The 19,988-nt window shown below is 42.8% G+C and overlaps 1 protein-coding gene across 3 annotated transcripts in view; it reads left to right on the top strand.

The window, feature by feature from the left end:
• The window catches only part of RHOBTB1 (Rho related BTB domain containing 1), a 160,317-nt gene that overhangs the window by 76,315 nt on the left and 64,014 nt on the right, over nt 1–19,988 (top strand). For 2 of the 3 annotated variants that reach the window (XM_066600806.1, XM_066600807.1), the window contains exon 2: nt 14,797–14,903. The gene's annotated coding sequence lies outside the window, so the exon portion shown is untranslated. Of the gene's footprint in view, nt 1–7,580; nt 7,649–14,796; nt 14,904–19,988 lie in introns of those variants that run through there. The other variant, XM_066600805.1, reaches the window with a different exon arrangement.

Raw genomic sequence — 19,988 nt, 5'->3', positions numbered from 1 at the left:
GTATTAAGCTCGGACGAGTACGCTCGCTCATCTCTACTTATTATCCTTTTATTCATATTCTTACATATTTGTATATTTATATGTTTTTGTATTTCTGGTGGTCTATTTTATCTTGATTGTTTTATTATGGCATGTGTTATGAATCGTTCTGTTTTGTTTAGTTTTATTCTATTGTATTTATATTAACCTATGTACATTGATTGCTTTAGATTTAAATTGAAGAGAGACAACATGGTTTTAAATTTTTATTGATTCATTTTGACATATAGTAATTTATTTCGAGATGAAATATTTTGACATATACTTATTATATTTATTTGTTGTGTTCTCGACTGTATCCTTTGCAGCCATTTACATATATTCAACACCCCTTGACCTATTCGACATCAAGCAGGAGGCAAAACTAGAGTTCCCATCACTATGTGTTTTTCTGGTATCAGAAGACTGGGCGTCTCGCCAATTCATTGATACTAATGAAGTTAATTGCCAGTGATCAGTAAAATAATTCTTATGTATGTGTATAATGGTCAGCACCGCGTTTTGTATCAAATGTGCCTGAGAAAGGAGACTCTGTAACTCTGTCTATTCTGAATAAACCGGATATGGTTACATACTTTCTTGGATGCTAAATACTTCCGAATCCTTTGCGGTCATCTTGGGAACTATCACTTGAGGCGAACCTGGAACGTAGGGGGTAATCTTGTGGATCACAACCCCCCTTCAAAGTAATTAATTATGTTTCTACTATACACTTTAGCCAGTTTCTACACCTAGAGTGCTGGGAATTTCTTTTTTCTTTGCTTTTCCTATCTTGTTACTAAGGTGCCGCTGTGACCTGAATTTCCCTCCGATTCTGTCCCTTCGGTAGATGTCTTGCTAGGACGAGGTGTTGGTGTCTGTGGTTGTGACTAGTCATTCCACTCTGTCCTTCTTGGTTGTTGCAGACCTTGACATGTGACTGCTGCAGCCAATCAATCGCTATAGAAGCAGAGGTGAAACTTGAAGCTCCCGGGCCCCGATGCAAAACTTGTAACAGGGCCCCCAACTTTAATGCTTTACTCATAGTACTGGGTTCCTTATATGGAGAAGAGAGGCCTTATGGGCCCCCTAAGGCTCCTGGGCCCGGGTGCAACCGCATCCCCTGCATCCTCTATAGTTACGCCCCTGTATGGAAGGTTACTGCTGTGGTCAGTGATTGGCTGCAGTGGTCACATGTCCTGGTCAGGTGCAATCAAAAAGCACAAAGTTGCTGTGAAGGAATTTTGAGTTGTAGGAGGACAATTTTAATAACATATAGGGGGTATCAAGGTCCATGTGTGTATTATTATTACTGCATGCATTACCAAGAGCATTATCAATCTTAGGTGCTTCCATTATTTTTAAAACCTTTGTACCTGTGTAAATTGTTCTCGCCCTATGACTTTTAATGCAATTTGTCCCAGTTTAAAGCTACCTTCTGGGCCTGGGCTAGCAAAGATGGCTGAACCACTTCTCTGACGACCTGAAGCACACTGTATATTAGTATGTATCATTATTCTAAGACACTACACCTGCTTGACAAGTGCTGCCCATGTGAGCAACACTAGTAGGAGCAGCATGTAGTGTCCTAGACTACCAATGCTTATTAATGTACAGCGTGCATCAGAAGGGATTTGGTCATCTTTGCTTGTCCAGGGCTGGAGGCTCCCTCTAACTATTCTTGTTCAAATCCGTAAACAAATACAGGGTGCATCTAAAATAAGTCCCAGTTTAATACCATTATATCTGTGGGTGATGTGACAAACATTGATGCGGCAATCAAACCTTTGCCAGACTCTCCCTAACATGCCTGGTGTCATAGTGTCTGTGGCTTCCTAAATTCTTACTCTCAACTCATCAAAGTTATATGACAGAGGCGGCACACAAGTTTTGTCCTAGTCCCACAAGTATGGAGTTAAGTCGGGTAATTGCGGGGCCACTGCATGAGGGCCTGGTCATTTTTTTCCACTCTTCCTATCCAAAGTTGTTGAGGTAGGCACGAACTTGAAGGTGAAACTGGGGTGGTGCACCGTCCTGCTGGTAGACATAATCATCAGATCCATCATTTACTTGCAGCCATAACCGATTTTCCAGCATATGCAGATGGGATATGCTGGTTACCGCAGACTCTGCAAAGAAGAGTGTGGCCTGTATGGTTTGTGGTGAGACACAAGGCAAAAGACATTCCATTTCCTGCTTGTGCTCAATTATGACATGTGGATTCCATGTTTTATGCACATTACATCGAGGTGGCTCACACTGAATCAATGTAATATGTGTAAAACATAGGATACTTGTGCATGATGTAAATCAGGAAATAACTTAACCACTGCTGAGTAATACATTTATTAAATTGCGCCTTACTTTTGAGACACCCTGTATAATCTATGATTAATTTCAGTTATATTAATCATCATTATTATTGCACATGTAGTTAAAAGGTTTGTACCAGGATTGCAAGGTATTCCCTATTCCCTATACAGCGGATAAATTGCTGATTGGTTGGGATCTTACCACTGAGACCCCAAATGATCCTGAGAATGAGGGTCCCATGTCCCCTATCCTCCTCACTATGGGCTTACTGTACTCCCAGCAGTGAGAAGAATGAATGAAGCATTGGTCACACAAGCATGCTGTGGCTCCATTCACTTTCAATGGGACTGCCGGAGATAACAAGCACTCTTGTATTTCCATTAGCCCCATTGAAATGAATGGAGTAGGGACAACTTGTGATCCTGGTACAACCCCTTTAAGACTAGTTTCACACAAGTTTCACGCAATAAAACACCGTCCGGAAATCGTGACCATCTGAAGTGTTGGATTCCAATGCATTTGTTCAGATAGGCGATTTTCCAGTACATAAAATCGTCCAGCCGGAAAAGATAGCCCATATGGAGCGCATTCCAGATGGCCGCTTTCATGCCAGCTGGAAAAGATAGTTCTTGTCCTATCTTTTGCTGGAATACATCAGCCGTTCCCATAGGGATTGCGGACGGAGTTTAGCAGCGTCTCGGGTTACTAAAGTCCCTCCCCCTCGCTTTGCCAGCAGCTCCCATAGGCTGGGGAGGGAGTTTAGCACAACTAGCTCTGCTAAGCTCCAGCCTGTCCTACCCCCATCCCACCCCCGGCAGTCAGCAAGGAGCGGAGAGGTGGAGGGAGTTTACCACACTTGCTCTGCTAAGCTCCCACCCCTTACCATTGCCGGCAGCCCACAAGGGGCAGAGAGGAGGTAAGGGGGAGGGAGTTTAGCAGAACTGAACTCGTTCCCCCGTCCGATGGTATTCCCTCTGAATGTGCAAGAAAATGTGGGATGCAGCCGTGACTTGTTCGCGGCTGCCTCTCGTTCAAGCGAATTTCGGCCGCGATGTGGGTGGCTAAAAGTCACAGCATCTGTGTGAAAGAGCCCTAACAGTGTCTACTGTGCTGCGGAGAAGTACTCTTCATGGCAGTCAAATTGGAGTTCAGTGCAGTGATCACTGATGTGTCAGCAGCTGGGAGTAGAGCCGTTTCGTCTTCTACAAATTGTCAGGCAAGTACGTGGCACTACTCATACCGTAATGCGGGGATACAAGCCAATAGGGATGCCAACCTGAATTTTTATTTTTTTGGACTACTTAACCGGAAAATATGGACAGACAATATTTTTATGGACACATTGGAAAACCATAATGAATGATCAAGATTATAAGTGATACATGTTTGTAGTACAGAAATAGATCTGAACTCATTTCCAGTACTTAATGTGAGCTGTAATATGATGATAATTACAGTCTTTATAACCTGTTTAAGTATCATTAATCTCCAAAACAATCATGGACAGATGTTTTTTTTTTCACGGACACTGGAAAAAGAGCCCTATATTTACAGACTGTCCAGGAATTTCTGGACAGTTGGCAATTATGCAAGCAACCCTCCTCCTCCCCTCCCCCCTTCAAAAAAAACGTGAACAATTTTTTAATTGATGTTGGTAGCACATCCCCTATTCACAAAGGGAGATGTGCTGCCAAAAATGATTGTTTTTTCAGCAGCAAACATCTGACTAAGTAGCATTTGCTTGTTCGTTGGCTTCACATGGGTTGGTAAATTAGCGTTTCGACGAATGTTCATGCCCAATTATTGGCTGGGTTCATGCAATAAAAGAGTTTTAGCAATTTTTTTCAGGGTCAGGCCTATGAGATATTGAGAATAAATATCAGACAGCAGTGCCACACCTGTCCACGGGTTCTAAGTGGTTTTACAACTCAGTGCCACTCACATCAATGGAGCTGAGCTGCAATACCAAATGCAACCCATGCACAGGTGTGGCGCTGTTTTTGGAAGACATGTTTATCTAATCCTGGTCAACCCCTTCAGTCACTTCTATTTTTGTCAACTCATTCCACAAACGAATAAAAGATTGTACAAAATGTTTTTTTAGAAACAGGAGTTAGAGACGGCGGGTTCTGTTCATGTAAATATAAATATTTCAGATAGTGCTAGGCGCTGCTTAATTAAGTTTGCTTCAATACCATTTTGTCTAAAGTGTGGAGGCTGTAGGAAATTGTAAATGGAACTTAATTATTTCATGCTCCATAATAAGGGTTCAGGCCTTGTAAATCCCCTGCAATTAACTGCTAATTAATGACTAATTTGGAATGTGTGAGCTGAAAGCTATTAGTAATATTTTGCAAACAGGACACAGAATGTAGTACAAAAGTGTTATTGTATGTTTCGATTTATTGACTTGAAGTCTGAAAAAATACCCTAAAATAAGTTGATTAAAGGGCCACTCCGGTGATTTTTATTTCCATTCATTATGTAGATATCCCACTAGTATATATAAGTGAGCTAGTGTTACCTTGGTTAGTTATTCATTTCTATCTGAAACTCCTGGCTTCCTCAGAGGGTCATGTGATCTCAATTCTGACTAGCTGAGATTTACTTGGGGTTTTGTGTTCAGTTTCTAGTCAGTTTAACAGTCTTTGTTGTTTTGTTTTTATGGAACCCACCACAGAAACTGCCTGGAGGGGGAAACAGACACTCCTATAACAGTTACGGATGATAATCACACAGCTTCTATCCCACAGTTATAATAGTGGAGATCACAGCTCATCCAGATGGCTTTATACTTATGGTCTGTAGCTTATTTAGGTGAATATAGAAGGAGATGGCAATTGAACTGCTCTATTTATATGCCTTGTTTGTTTGTTTTTTGCTTTTGGTCCCTTTCACCTGGTCATATTTTAGTCAGTGTTTTGCATCAATATTTGTAAACTAAAACTAGGAATGTATCCAAAACACAGAAGAGGTACAATTACAGTAAATACAGAGGCAAATACTGATTAAATACTGATGAAATTCTGATGGCATACTCTGATGTAATGTCATCTATATGGGTGGTTTCACACCTGCATTAGGGCTCAGTTTAGGCTGCCTGCACATGGGCAGATTTCCATTGCGGAATCCAGACCGGACGTCCGCCTCCGGATTCCGCAGCAAATGCCACCCATAGCATGCTGAGACAAAACGGGATTTCATCTACACAAGTGGAAATCAATTGTGATTTGCGAAGAAATCACAGCATGCTGCGATTCTATGCGGCTTCCGAGGGGACGGCTTCCATTGAAGTCAATGGAAGACATATGCCCAGCGACCCTGCCGCAATTATCATTGCAAAAAGGTCGCGGTATCTGCATCATTGCCTAGCAGCAACACGGCAAAATCTGTGCTGCACATGTGCGCCGGCGCCTCGGCAGCACATCATCAATACAGATTCTGACAGGTACGCAGGGGTCACCGGCTAGGCACAGGGTCAGATTCTGCTGCAGGATCTTGCATGCGGAATCTAACCCGGCTGTGTGCAGGTGCTTTAGGCTTTACGTCTCTCTAAGGCTTCTTTCCCACGAGCGTATATCAGCTGGCCGTTTTCACAGTCGGTCGATATACGCTATGTTGGGAGAGATAAAATTGATGAACACGTGCAGAAATCAAACGTTTGTGCACCCGTTCAGATGGCATGGGTCCCGGCGCATATGCGCCAAAACTACCATGCCGTTGCCCCTTTTCCCTCCCTCCCCATTGCAGGCTCACCTCTATTCTCCTCCCAGCTCATTCTTTGCACTGGGAGACAGCGGAGCTAAGTGCCGACCTGTCGTGCCTCCTCCCATTGATGGCTATGGACAAGGGGCGGGGAGAGGGCGGGAGCTTAGCTACACCTACATCCCGCCTCTTGTCCACAGCCAGCAATGGGAGGAGGCGGGACAGGACGGCGCTTAGCTCCACTCCTGTCCCGCCCTCTCCCATTGCAGAGAGCCAGCGGAGAGGAGAGGACAGGGGAGCCTGCATGGTGGGGAGGAGAGCAGAGGGAGGGTGTTTAGCAGCCACACTGCTAAATTCCCTCCCACTTGCAGACGCTGCCATGGCTTCCCATAGGAGCCCATGCAGCAGCCGACGTATTCCGGCCAAAAGATAGTTGCCGGACTATCTTTTGGGCCCGACGTAAAAACGCCCGGCGCTATACTCAGCTGGCCGGGCGCTTTTACGTCTAAGGAATACGGCCATTTGATCTGATGCATTGGAATCCAATGCATCAGATCACAGCGTATATCGGTGGCCGTGAAAACATTGGGCCGATATACGCTCATGGGAAATAGCCCTAAGGCTGCTCTCACACTTGCACTGTGGAACCCTCTTCACTGCTAAGTTCAGGGAGCAGGAAAGGGCAAACCCCGCGGCCGAACAGTTCCGTCTCTGGATGAAACCGAACAGCGTTGGCGGACTCCATTGACTATAATAGGGTCCATCCACTTTCTACCCAGCTGCCTGCCTTTTGGCCGAAAAAAAAGGCAGCATGTAGCATTTATTCTTAACTCTTTTTTCTCTATTTTGTTGACCATAATATGTAGCTAATATAAATCTATGTATCTATTCACATGGCCCTATTTGTCACAGTCATTTTTTAAAAATGACCTGCTTTTGCCTCCATATTGGTGTTATTTTCTATTGGGCCAGTAAAAACTAAGCCAAAAAGGAGGCAAAGAGTGATTAAACACTGATGACCTACAGTTGTATTACCCATCAGTATCACAGACGCGTTATAATACGCTCGTCTGACATTGGCCTGATGTATTACTTCTGCACTCCTAGTTTTGGCTTATTAATATTGACCAAAACACTGCAGTGAAAAACTAGCTTTTCAGGGGTTTTCCAACACCAGAAAAACATGTTTGCAAAATGTGAAATAAACTGATATACCAGCTAGGTATATTAGCTAAGACTAATTAATATATTAGCTTATGTGCATCAGTCGTTACAGCGGTATTTCACTTTGGGGGATAATGCTGAGCATAAGCACTTCTACTAATGGTGCACTTAGCGATCACATCAGGTGACGGCCGCTTGTTTGGTTTGCAGAGACCTAATTCTACAGAGTCGGCCGTGTCAACAGTCATAAGGTGCACTAGGCCAGTTGTCTTAACAAACTGTGTTGCAAGAGAAAATGACATTGTAGGTGTGTTGAGGGAGTGACGGCCTCTTTAGGGGTTTGGTCTGGACGGAGTAAAAGCTTGCACAGGTGAGGTGTTGTAAACACATGAACCAGGTGATATAGAGACAGGCTGTGACTGCGGCAGCGACGACTTTATCATACCAGGTATGCCTCCTACAAGGATTTTCTATGCAAACTGCATCTCAATAGGATTATCTTTGGCTGACGGCTCAACCACTTTAGATTGAGAGTTGTATTATGCAGCTGTGTAACGTTTTCAGTGAATAAATGAACTTTCTACGAAGCAGCTTGATGAAAATGTGACCGACTGGAGTGATTTTGCGCGGTTTATATTACGGAGGGAACTTCTATTTTTTGTGTATGTATTGTATTTGGCCACAAGGAAATGAAATTGATACTATAGGATTCTCTAGGGTAATGTAGACAGTTGGAAATAGTTGCAAAAGTCTTGGAAATGTTACCAGCATGTTTACAAATATGAGCATACAATGTACATACAGTATGTATATACAGGCTCTATGTCTCATAGAACTCCCATGGAGCGGTCAGAAAAGTAGCACACTTGTGGTTCTCCTCCAATCAGCATCTCAGAGAGCCGTCTCCAAGATGCTGATGGAAGGAGAAAACTCTGGCTGACAGACAGTCTTCCTTAGTCTGCATCACCCAGAGCGCACTCACATGGGTGTATGTTGTCTGTGTATTACATGCATATTTTTTTACGCAATGCTAAAAGTCCATTCATTTACATTGGGCCATTCAGACCTGCGTTGTGTCATATGCATGTATTACACGCATGAAAGAAAACTGCAGCATGTACTATTTTGGTGAGCATTACGCACATAATATGCACCATTCTAGGCTATAGATGCTTATATTACACCGTAAATACACCTGCTATATGCATTCTGCATGTCATGTGCATAAAAAATATGCACATCATGTTTCAGATGAATGTGTTTTTCTCCCGCTACGTTCCGTGATAATCACGGGACAAAACCAAACCACTGATTTTAATGGATTTCAGTGGTTTCGTTTTCACTATTGGGATTCTCGCCCGTTAATTGTACGAGCGAGAATAGATAGGACTTGCCCTATCTTTCCCGTACATAGTGAATACTATGTGCAGTAAAGATAGAGCAGGACCCATCTTCCTGCGTATTTTTTCAAACTCCTGCACTATGGCGTGGAGCTTTAATGGCCGAAGAAGGGAAAAAAACATTGTTCAGGTGCAACTATGCGCCGTACCAGCAAGCATAGTTGCGCATACTACCGTATGAAACCGCCCTATTACGCAGCCAAAATACACTCGTGTGAACCCTTAGGCTTCTTTTACACAAGAGCATGAACGGCGTGTTTTCATGGCCGGGCGCATATACGGTACCCATGTGAAGCATTGGTTTCCAATGCAGCAAGTCACATGGGCGAATATCATGGCAGCATGATAAATAGAACATATAAGTGGCCGGCGTATATACGCTCAACCAAAACATAGTTCTAGAACTATATTTTGGCCAATATAGGGTCCTATAGACTCCTATGGGAGCAGGTAAAGAGAAGGGAGGGGGGGGCATTTTTGCAGTGCCCAACGCTGCAAAAAGCTTACAGCTTACGCCCATTCAGTCGCTTATACGGAGCAGGCGTAAAAATGCTGTGAAAGAAGCCTTAGGCTGCTCCCACACAGCCCGCTTTTTACCAGGATTAGCACGGCATTTCAAACGCTGCGCTAATCGTGGTTCAACAGCCCCATTAATTTCAATGGGGCTTGGCAGAGCAGCGCCCGAACAAGGCGTTTTTAACGCCGTGATTTTCGAGCTCTGTCTGCTCAATTTTTGCGTGTTTTAGCGCTTTTTTAACGCACGTCATCACCCATCACAATAATGGAGTGTGTTATAAAACGCTATAACGTGAGTTTGAAAACGCTATGTCTTTGATCGTGCTTGTAGTACCTTCGAACAGTACAGGAGGAGCACTCTGCATGCTGAATTAAAAGGGTTGTTTCATATGACACCTTATTAGCCAGAGCACAAGCTTCTTCTGCGCTGCAGCGGTCAGTCTGACTAAATATTATACCATCAATGTAAATAGGTGATGTGTAGTATTGCAGTTACATTTTCCTCAAGTCGCAGTATTCACCAGATCAGCTGACGGAAATCAATGACCGCTAGATAAATCCAAATGTAATACGTTATGAGTGAAGTTATGCATGAAAGACTGGTCTGAACTATTTCTGTAAGGCAGGGTTGTTGACTCATTTTCAGTAATGCTTGTACATGTAAGCAGATACAAATCCATAGAAGACAATATTAATCTCATTCAATTACATATGCCAATAATTCCGCCCATTAATCACTGGGGTGTGTCTATATCATTGCTATGTATAGGTCAGACTTCCTTAGATCACCTTGCCTATTGTTTCTCTTTCACCTGTAGGTTATTTCTTTCTCCTGCAGTTAAAATGCTTAAAGAGACAGCTTAATATAGTGACAATCACACTGATTACAGGGATATGTCTGCTGTGTGCATCTGTGCAGTAGTTTGGAAGAAACTTACATTTTATTAGTAGAAGCACATGCATAGAGGATTACAGGAAGTAGTCCTCCATATTCATGAGCTGAACGCTAACCCCGCCTAACCCACCCTCTAGCCACTAATTGCCAGCTGTGTGCCTACCACTATTCATAGAGACAGCTGTCAATTACTGGCTGAAGGGTCAGGTGAGGTGTGGCATGAATATTGAAGACTAGTTCTCTGTGTGTTTGCTACTAAGGGTGGCTTCACACTGGCGAAGGAATCGCACGATTTTCCAGCACTGCGAGGCTGTGAGAAATCGTAAAATTATGAAGCCAAAGGCTTCAAATGTCTCCATGCACATTTGCGATGTTTTAATGCTTGCAATGCGTGGCATTTACATTCTTTTTGCGATCCCACCTATTCATTTCAATAGGGCTAGCAGCAGTGCCAGACCCATTCAAATGAATGGGCGATGCTCGCAGTCCTCTGCCACTGCTGTGACAGCAGTGGCAGAGGATTCGCCGTGGCTTGAAATATAACCACCCCACCCCACCCTTCCCGAAAATAATACTTGACTGTTAAAAAAAATACTAATACATCACCTGGGAAGCACTGTCATCTCTGGAGTGTCTTCTTGCAGGTGCCGGCACTTTTCTTCTCCTTGTCTTCTGGCCAGGGATTTAATTTAAATCCCCACCCCCTGAAAGTGCTGCCTTTGATTGGCTGAGCACTGTGACAAATCAGAGGCAGCGCATAGCATTTCAACAAAATTTGCAAAAGTTAATAGTGAACAAGAATATAAGAAATATTGTAATATATCTTATCAGAAAAAATACATCTTTCTTCACTTATCAGGCACCTTTCCTTAACCCCCTCTATGTTGGAATTTATGGTCAAAGGTTCTGCCGCAGATTCAGCTCGAAATACTGGGAAAAAAAGCACATCATGTATCGCTTTTTTCTTCCGTCTAAAAGCTGGTCAGCTGAGCGAAAAACGAATGGACCCCATTACACTGTTACACCGTTCTGTGCAGTTTGGTTCCGTTCGGCCATGGGGATTCCCCTTTCCTGCTCCCCCAACAGAGTAGGAAAGCAAACCCTGAGTGCAGATGTAAAATCGCCCTAAGCTATTGCATCCTCCAAAAAAGTTGTAAACATAAGACATACTACCCATAGAAGTCTATGGCGGAAAGGAAGAGTGAAGTGTTAGAAAAGCAGAGAGACACACACTGAGGCTGCTGCAGGTAATAGTAAGTGTTCTGAGCTACTGGAATCACAAATACACTGTATATTACTGATGTATAAGATCATTCTGTGCTGCTGCTCATTCTCTGTGTATGAAAGCTAGAAATAGGGAGAGCAGAATCTCCTCTTCTTTGTGTGTAGTGTATGGGGAACATCATTGTCTACACCGACCAGCTCAGTGAAAACTGACTATTAGAGATGGAGTCTACAGAAGGATAAACTGGTGATAAATGCAGGCTAAGTCATAAAACAGTCAGAAATTGAGTTATTCCTCATGTATACACAGACATCTTATTCTCAAAGGTACACGTAAGGTTAAATTCACACATGCAGTTTTTAAAGCATTTTTGCTGCAGTTTTTCAAGCTACAGTCAGGAATGAAAAGAATTAAGGAAAGACTGATACATTTCTGTTCTGTATCCATTCCTCTGTTTTTCTAAAAAGGAAATTGCATGTGTGAAAACAGCCTAATGGTGCTACATATAGCCTAGTGAATGATTAATCCAAGTCTTTTATCAGGTCTGACTAATGGTATAATCTTGGTAGAAACAGAACAGTATTCAGTGATAATAGAATAAGCAGCATTTCAACAAAAGTGACAAGTATGAAGAGTAGAATCTACCCGGGAAGCTTCCAGCGTGTGACTGTATTTTTTTTAATAAGAACTACTCTTTAAAACGCACAGTAATCATCTCCAAAGGAAATGTTTTTGATCACTGAATGGTTTTTTTTGCATTTGTCAGGTAGCCTTGGCCGATTCTGGAATTAGCCTCATTCCAGTTCTTGCGGGTTGCACTGAAAGAGCTAGAAAATTAATCGCAATGAAATATCAGAATTTCCACAGGATTCTGTAAAGGAAGAAATATGGAAATCTTAGGCGGATGCACATGGGTGTATTTGCACGCATATTTGTGTGTTAAATTTTTGAGCGTGCAATAAGCAGAAAATAGAACTCGTTCATCCACAAGCACGTATCTTGCATGTGCAATTGTGTTACGCAAAAAAAGCAGCAGGCTCTATTTTCCTGCACATATCTGACACCATTTCAGTGGACGGGAGCATCGGTGCATATTTTTCTGCAGGTGCGAAAAGTACAGTGAAAAACAGTTGCGCGCGCAAATGCGCAACTTTAATTGTGCAAAAACACACGCAAATAAACTTACACCAGTGTGAATCCGGCTTTAGGAATGTGAGATTGCAAGACAATTTCTGCACATGTAAGCATATCTGAGCTTACTTGGCTCCGAGTTTTACAGTACTACACATACATCTCAGTTCATCTAAGATTATATTAGTATGTTTAGTACTGTACAAAGTTTGAACCAGAAGAAGTTTACATGTGCGGAAGTTGTCTTCTAATCTCACATTCCTATCAAAGAATGGGTCTGGATACATCTGGGAATCCTGACAATGTTAGCAATGAGATGCTATGGAGTAGTAGTTGCCTTTTGCATAAGTAGGTATGTAGCTGTGCTCCTCCTCCTGCACCGTAAGTCATCTAGCCCCACCCACCCTCCTCCGCAGTGTTTTTTTTTTTCTTTCCTGATAGGTCATCAATAGTTGATCAGCTGCGGTCGATATCCCCAGCCAATCAACTATTGATGACTTATCCTCAGGATAGGTCATCAGTAGTATTCTCCCTAGAATACCTCTTTAATCTATCTTTTCCATCTTGCTTGAAATGTGGGTAACCTATTATTTCTTAGTGCTAAGATATCTTTTTGTACCACTTAACTCTTTCAATAACTGTATAATGTACAGTTTATAATATATGTTGTGTTAACATAAGAGACGAATATGCTTTTAATGGCTTAAGATAACTTTCTGCATCAAGCCGGCCTCACACGGGCGGATATCTATTGTGGAATCCGTGATTGCTTTTTTCCTTTAAACTCGCGAAAACGAATTGCGCATCCTGTGAGTGGAAGAAAAATCGCATCATGTTCTATATTGCTGCGGACTCAGTACAGATGGCCTCTAGTGAAGTCAAAGGAAGTTGTCCGAACTGCAGCCCATCCTCAATTGACATTGTGGATGGGCTGCGGGCACCCGTGTCATCGCCTAGGAATGGCGCTGGGAAAACAAATATTAAAAAAAAAAAATCTGGATTCTGCTGTAGGAACCTGCTTGCTGAATATAGATTGTTTATGTAACCCGGGCCTTAAGTGATCACAGATGAGTTAAAATTTGCTACATCTGTAGATGTGTATCTAGTGCATAATACTATGTATACGTATTAAAACAAAAGCAACTTGCATCCGTCAATCTCTGGCAGTCTCATACTCCAATTAAAATGAATGGAGCGGTAGTGTGCTTATCTGGCCACTACTGCATTCAGTCAGGGACGCTCAGGACCCCTGTTCTATTGATTAGTGGGGGTCCCAGCAGTTAAATAGTGCAATATCTTAACCCTTCAGATTTTTATGAACATGGAGATACCAAATATATGATTTCTTTTTTTTCATTGTTTAGAATTTTTTAAGGAGGAAATGGGAAAAGCCTGTTTTTAACTTTTAATATCTTTTATTTTTTTAACGGTTCTAAAAATTAAACTTCTCCTACATTTTTAGGCCCAATAAGGGACTTGAGTCTGCGATCATTTGATCACTTGTACTATATACTGCAATACTTCAGTATTGCAGTGTATAGCACAAGTCATGAAGCATTGCAGTATATAATTTTCAATATTGGCTGTTCATACATTGGAGCCCTGGGAGCATTTACTAGGCTCCAGGCTGCCATGCTAACCCATTGGCACCCTACGATTGCATCTCCCGATGAGGCCTCCTTCAAGCTGGCTATTTAGACACACAATAAATTTTAATGTGGCATCTAAATAGTTAACTACCATGATCAAAGCTAATTCTGATCACAATGGTTGCCAGCAGCTGTCAAAAACCGCTTCTGAGCCCACTCCATACACCTTTTGCGACCGTATGAGACATATTTACGGGATGTGGCAGGACAGGAGTTAACCTGTTTAATTGTTTGGTTTCCATTGAGATATGTGCTAACATGGATGTCTGGCAATGGCTCTTCTCCTTCACCCTATTTTAAGAGGTCATCACATGTCTGTAGTCAACTTCCTAATTATACGCAATACTTCTTGTGATAAAGGCAAGACTCATAACCACTGGCATAACTATAGGGAAGTTGTACCTGGCCCAGGAGCCTTAGGGGGCCCATAAGGCCTCTCCTCTCCCTATAGGGAGGCGAGTACTATGAATAAAGCATTATAGTTGGGAACCCTGTTACAGATTTTGCATTGGGGCCCAGGAGCTTCAAGTTATGCCTCTGCGTTAAGGGGTTAAAAGAAGTTGGGGGGCCCCAAGATAAACTTTTGCACCCTGGCCCATGAGCCTTTAGCTACGCCCCTGCTCATAACCATAGACAGAGATGACTTTATGCTATGTCGGGATTCACAGAATTCACTAGTGTTGTCCTCCAAGCCATCAACTTTTGCATTGGTCTGATATATTTTTAATCGTTTCTTCTATGTTGCTCATATAGCACTGTTTTTATGTTTTTACCTTACAGCTATCAACAAATCAGGAACAAGGAAACAGACTGCATGAGAACAGTTCCTTTTGCCAGCTTTCCTTGAGGAATTCTTGAAGATGGCTTGTTTTTCTTTCTCTGTTGTGGTAAGAAAACATTTCCCATCACATATATCTACTTTGCACACCCATATACAAAGTTTGTGATGTGGTAATAGAGCTGCATTTTATGGCTTGGCTGCATAGACTTGCAAAACATACTGTTGAAAACTAGTTCAGCAATGGGCATGCGAGGGGGACAGCAACACAGGGGCAGCCGGGGTTATGTGATTCCATGGGGCCCCAGGGATAGAGGAGTGGGTGAGCCCTGGACAAAGCCCGATAGCAGGTGTTACCCACAAAGAGGACATACAGGGGCTTTTAAAGGGCTGCGACCACATAGCACAAAGTCCGCTTTCTTGTTCCAGAACTTTTAATAAACCAAATGAAACAAGACATAGGTTACGCTTACCAGCATCAGATCAATAGGTTTAGGCAACGTGAGGACACAGCCGGCATCGTTTTTCCCAGCATTTCCCTCTTCCCACTAAGGGTCCTCCTTTGGAGAATGTTCCCCCCTCGTAGAGGTTCTGGTGCCCCGTAGTTCTGTGGAACTTTGCAGGCAGTCCTGCTGGTCAGCGACCGATGCAGAGGACCTGCAGCTTCTCCCTCTCTTCTCTTGCACTAACCACTCTCCAGTTCCTTGCTCTGGCCTACTTCCGTCTTCCTTGTCTAGATCCCCTTTTTTCCTCTAGCTCCTTGAGAGGAAGCACCATTTTCTTAAAAAATAGTTTCACTTCTTTATTCTTAAAAGAGGAAGAAAACTGTGCAAACAAACCACAAACTGAGTTGTACAGCCAACATAAAGTCCTCAATGTGAAGGGTGTGGGGCTGCCCGCTACACCGTCCAAAATATTACTATCAAAGAATAACACAAGTAAAGAGTTAACAAGAAAATACAGAAGTGACTGAAACAAGCTTGACCCTTAATTACACCAAGTCAAGCTTACTGAAAACTGAGGTCTACTGTATTTGGCTGTGTGGTTTGGTCCTCCGGCGAGATGCTGTAGTAGTCCCAGCGCCCACAGTGTCGACATGGAGGGAACCTATGAATTACGTTCCCTATCAATCTAATGGCTCTGCACAGTACAACTTCAGTTTCCGGAGAAAGCTATTTACCTTGTGTCTTGTCAATAACTCTGTAAAGACTAGTAGGCAATTGGAGTTAGGTTCAGTCAGACTTGGGTTTTCAGGTTTGCTAGGATTGTCCATTAAAAGGAATGCCCTCCTTTTAACACCATATCATTTTTAGCCCGAACGTTATCTTAAATTTCTGTTCTGATTAAGATCTTTATTTTGGTTGGGCCATTTTTTCTGATACAGAGCTACAAATCACCTGCATAGAACTGAAGTTAATAAAATTCTGTCTGTCTGCACCACCACTAGGGGGAGCTTAGAAGCTCACTGCATACTGATTGAAACAAGACATAGGTTAAAATTCTGTCTGTCTGCAGCCACCACTAGGGGGAGCTTAGAAGCTCACTGCATACTGATTGATTATTCAATTCAGTGTATAAGTTGTATGCACAAGTGACAAAAACTTGAAGCTTTCCACTAGTCGTGAGTAAAGAAGTTTGGAATTCAGTTAACTGTTCGGCTGTGTAAAGGGAAGAAGAAAACAAGCCCTATATCATAAAAATGGATTTCCTGTTCCTATAAAAAATATCAGCACATCATTTGGACTTCTTAGAGTTAAAGGGTCTTCTGGGACTAAAATATTTTTAAAATATTTTCTGCCCGGGAAACCCCTTTAAGTAATACTAGGATAATCTAACATTCTATGGGCAGGATAGCGGCATTTACCTGCATCTGATGAATAAGTAGATATAGATATTTGCTTACAAATTGTTGAACACATTTCCTTCCTTCCTCCCCAGTTATTGCTTTATTTGTTTTCCAATGTATATTAGCTTTAAGAAGTGACCTACTATGTAACAAGTACTTTATGGCTTTACCGTGTAACCTCAATATATTCCAACTTATGTTGTAAAATGAATAGTCTTGAATTAAAAGAATATGCAATAATTCCCACACAAGAACACCATCTGTCTGCACGTATAATAAACAAGCTGAGTCAGCTCATATTTCATTCAGCAGAATGTTTTGTCCTATGCTTACAATATCGTTCAGCAAACAACCTCTCCACTAAATCCAAGTGTACTAAATAGTGTGTGTCTTAAAGGGGTTGTCCAATGAAAAACATTGTTTACAGTTAAATCCAGACCATAATTATAAACATTTTTGTATTTACATTTTACTATAAAAAAATGTTTCTTTCCTCAAAGAGTCCAGGACTAATGTTAGAATAGCGCCACCTGCTGTCTTTATTCTGTTTCCCCCTCAGTAATTGTTCCCAGGTGGTCACACACGCTTAGTCCTACTTCTCTCTCTGGGGGAGGGTTCCTTGTTGTGGTGAGGGGCTGCTTCAGAAGTTGCTGCGTCTTCTCTGATGTCAGAAGAGATAATGAACAAGTGATAAGAGAGTGAGATAGCATTACTGCAAAGAAGCAACACTGAGTAGATGTGACCACCTTGGAACATTAACTGAGGTGGATCAATCACAGAAATACTGTTCAATAGAAACAGCAGGTGGCGCTATTCTAACATCAAACATGTAATATTTGCCATCACTCTAATATTAGTCCTGTAATATCTGGGGATATTAGCGAACATGGAAAAAATATTTATAAGGGCTAGATTTAAGTATTAATACCTTTTGAAGAGGCTGTCTCAGAAAATGAAGGTATTTCCAATCCACGGGTATGTGATTGATGGATTCCAACGACTTGCCACCCCCACTAATCACAGGAGTGGGGATCCAGAGGGTCTCTGAATGGGCAGAGTGGAGGATATGTATATGCACCACCACTCCATTCATTTCAACGGGACTGTGAAGATATTCAAGCACTTGTACTCAGCAGGCCCAATGAAATGGATCTTTAGGTTGCTTTCAGATGAGTGATATTTTTCCGCAAGACATGGGAAATTCAGCACCAAAAATCCACAGGCAGACAGATTAACCCTTTGCAATCCAATTTTGGATTCAGGGTTTCCTAGGGGGTTCTGTCTTTCTGCAATTCTACAATGGCGCCATCTGCTTGCAAGAGCCGGTACTGCGGTATGAGACACGCTGGAGGGGCCCCCGACAACAGAGCGGCCAGTAAAATACAGTAAGAGTACCCTGCCGGACGTCTTCTGACATCGGAGCTGTACAGCCTTCAATCAGAATGTCTGAAGACGTCAGGCAGTGGATTGGAAAGGGTTAAGCTGTGTCTTTCAGTGCATTCTGTGGAAATCTTCAGATCATCCTTAAGCACATTTAGTCTGGGTTCACACAGGGCGGATTTGCCGCGGTTTTGCCGCGGATTGCCGTTGCATATTCGCACTGCGGCAAAACCGCTGCGTTTGCAGTGCAATGCAGCACAAATGAGTTTTGCCAAAAAGCTGTTCTCACAGGACGGATTTTTTCCGCACAGCCGCAGTGCGGAAATGCAACTGCGGCGCGGTTTTAAAAGATGCAGCATGTTCATTCTTAGGTCGTTTCCGCAGCGCTTTTTTGTCCATAAACCTCTATGAACGCAGCCAAAACCGCACCAAATACACGACAAATACGTGACAAAAGTAAAAAAGCGCTGCGGAAAAAACCGCAGCAAAATCCGCAAGCCAAAATTTACATTTGAAGCGGTTTTGCCGCAGAAGCAGTTCTTCTGCGTCAAAACCGCAACAGAAAAACCGCAGTAAAACCGCGACAAATCCACCCTGTGTGAACCCAGCCTTAGGAGTCCTGTTTTGGCTATCAGTGTCGGAACCCCATCGATCCCGTGGATAGAGGATAACTTCATTTTGTGGGACAACCCCTTTAAAAATAATAAACCACCGAGTGCTCAATACATGATACTTCCTTTGTCCCCTGGTAACCCCTCCACTTATATCTGAGATGTGTGAAGGCCTACTGCGTTCTAAATGTACCATGAGTCACGGCTCAACGAAAAAGCACTCATGGTATTTCAACATGTGACCAAACACCAGCATGACTTGCAACAGCTAATTAGTTTAAAGTTAAAACATGTTAATTATGCAGATTACTTTTATGCTTCAAGAGTTTGTTACTTGCATTGTTGAACACTAATTAGTAAAATGCTACACATTCCTCATTTACATATGTACTTTTATAGTTACTGTAGTATAAAATCACATATTGGCATATTTCTCTAAAACATTGTTGTCCAAACCAGTAAATAAATGTTACATCTGACCATATTGTACTCAGATCATAGAATTCAGCATACAGCTCCTCATGGTTTGACTTTGTAACTAAAAATGGAACTTCTGGTTGACTTCTTGCTGTACAAGTGTCAAAAGAAAGGTGCACTCAAAATACAGGGCCTATTAAGGAATTCTGTATAGACCCTCGTCGTTTAGTGAGATGAGAGAGCTGACCTTGCACTAGATGACTTAAAGGGGTTTTCCAGAACTAAGGCTGCATTCACACGAACGTATATCGGCTCGGTTTTCACGCCGAGCCGATATACGTCGTCCTCATGTGCAGGGGGGGAAGGATCGAAGAGCCAGGAGCAGGAACTGAGGTCCCGTCCCCTCTCTGCCTCCTCTCCGCCCCTCTGCACTATTTGCAATGAAAGGAGGAGGGGCGGGGGCTGGGCTATGTTCCTAGACTTAGCCCCGCCCTGCCTCTCCCCATTGCAAATAGTTCAGAGGGGCGGAGAGGAGGCAGAGAGGGGACGGGACCTCAGTTCCTGCTCCTGGCTCTTCCATCCTCCCCCCCCCCCCCCCCTGCACACGAGGACGACATATATTGGCTCGGCGTGAAAACTGAGCCGATATACGTTCGTGATATAACAGATCAGTGAAGGTCTGGCGATCAGCTGTCTAATGTGAGCAGCCAGCCACTTCACTGCATGCCAGGCACAGCGCCATACATTTCATAGCAGTGGTACCTTGGTATAGTAGCTCAATCCCATTCACTTAAATGGGACAAAGCTGCTCTTAGATCGTGCGTCTAGATGCACTATTTAGGGTAGATTTGCCCCCTGCAGATTTTCTGCGCATTCGCTGCTGATTTTCATCTGTGGATAGTTGGCAGTAAATACATCCCTTGTGAAGGTCCCCTAAGGA

This window comes from Eleutherodactylus coqui, chromosome 4 (genome assembly GCF_035609145.1).
Source record: "Eleutherodactylus coqui strain aEleCoq1 chromosome 4, aEleCoq1.hap1, whole genome shotgun sequence".
Classification (NCBI taxonomy): domain Eukaryota; kingdom Metazoa; phylum Chordata; class Amphibia; order Anura; family Eleutherodactylidae; genus Eleutherodactylus; species Eleutherodactylus coqui.
Note: the sequence above shows the minus strand (reverse complement) of the source record. Positions and strands in the feature narration are given on the sequence as shown.